The 1,759-nt window shown below is 43.5% G+C and overlaps 1 non-coding gene across 1 annotated transcript; it reads left to right on the top strand.

Moving 5' to 3' along the window:
- Positions 1 to 930: 930 nt before the first annotated feature.
- On the top strand, positions 931 to 1,036 carry LOC138829342 (U6 spliceosomal RNA). Its single transcript, XR_011372550.1, has one exon. It is a non-coding gene; the product is annotated as a U6 spliceosomal RNA (small nuclear RNA).
- Positions 1,037 to 1,759: the final 723 nt, after the last annotated feature.

Genomic DNA, 1,759 nt, shown 5'->3' with positions numbered 1-1,759 from the left:
CTCACATTACTCTGTGTCTCTTTCCATCTGCTTGCTTGTTTGTATCCTTTAGAATATTCTTTCCAGCCAAACACTTGTGGCTTATACCTTGTAATCCTAATTACTCAGGCAGCTGAGATCTAAGGATCATGATTCAAAGCCAACCTAGGCAAGAAAAGAATTCCACATGCACATGGACTCATGCGCGCATGCGCGCGCGCGCACACACACACACACACACACACACACACACACACACACACACACACAGAGCCAGAAGTGGAACTGTTGCTCAAGTGGTAGAGCAATAGCCTTTAGCATAAAAGCCCAGGAGCAAGCCAGGCACTGGTGGCTCACGCCTGTTATCCTAGCTACTCAGGAGGCTGAGATCTGAGGATATCAATTCAAAGCCAGCTGGGGCAGGAAAGTCTATGAGACTCTTATCTCCAATAAACCACCAGAAAACCGGAAGTGGTGCTGTGGCTCAAGTGGAAGAGCGCTCGCTTTGAGTTGAAGAGCTGAGGGACAATGTTCAGTCCCAGAGTTCAAGCCCCATGACCAACAACAACAACAAAAAAAGCCCAGGGACAGCACCCAGACTCTGAGCTCAAGCCCCAGGAGCAGCACAAAAACATAATTTTTTTTAAATCCTTTCTAGCAAACCAGTACAGGAAAGTGTTGTGATCTCCACATTAAGTCATCTGTGTTGTGAGATTACGGAAAGAGAAGTTGAATTGGTTTTTTTCCTATTCAACAGAATGCATTATAATTGAGTCCCCCCTCTTTTGTTGTTGGTGGTGGTGGTATTTTCTTAGTTGTTCCAGTACTGGGGTTTGAATTCAGGGTCTTGAGATTCTGCATTTCTTTTTTGCTCAAAGCTAGCACTCTGCAACTTAAACCACACTTCCACTTCCACCTTTTTGCTGGTTAATTGGAGATAAGAGTCTTTGGGTGTTCGCTTCCGGAGCACATATACTAAAATTGGAATTATAAAGAGAAGATTAGCATGGCCCTGTGCAAGGATGATATGCAAACTGGTGAAGTGTTCCATATTTTTGCAACAGTGATATTCACAAGACACAATGTTGGAAATGAATTTTACAACTTGGGGAAAAGGAGAGTTGGGGGGGCGAGAAAGTGGGAGAAAACAAGGGCAGGACTAACAATGTTCAGTAAGGAATATACTCATCACCTTACTTAGATAACTATAACCCTTCTGACATCACCCTTAAATGAAATAAAATTAAAAAAAATTTTTTTAAAGAGTCTTTGGATTTGTCTACCCAGGCTGACTTTGAACCTGGATACTCAATCTCAGCTTCCTGAGTAGCTAGGATTACCATGTGAGCTACCAGTGCCTGGCAGACCAAGTACTTTTGTTCATATAGAGCATTTGTTTTCAAATATATGCTGAGCTAGATAAAAGATAGGGAAGGGAGGGCTGGGAATGTGGCTTAGTGGTAGAATGCTTGCCTGGCATGCATGAATCTCTGAGTTCGATTTCTCAGAACCACATACACAGAAAAAGCTGCAAGTGGCGCTATGGCTCAAGTGGTAGAGCGCTAACCTTGAGCAAAAGAAGCTCAGGGACAGTGTCCAAGCTCTGAGTTCAAGCCCCAGGACTGGCAAAAAAAAAAGGGGGGGGAGCGAGACAGAGTCAGATTGAGGTAATCTGGGAAAGGGATGGATCAGAATAAACTAGCTCAATCTATCAAAGGACTGAAGGATCAGACAGTTACCTCCAGTTATGTTCATCAGAACCTAGTAGCATCTTTTTGTT

The sequence above is a fragment of the Dipodomys merriami genome, unplaced genomic scaffold (genome assembly GCF_024711535.1).
Source record: "Dipodomys merriami isolate MVZ:Mamm:240054 unplaced genomic scaffold, mDipMer1.0.p SCAF_17, whole genome shotgun sequence".
Lineage (NCBI taxonomy): Eukaryota > Metazoa > Chordata > Mammalia > Rodentia > Heteromyidae > Dipodomys > Dipodomys merriami.
This window is presented reverse-complemented; position numbering and strand designations above follow the sequence as displayed.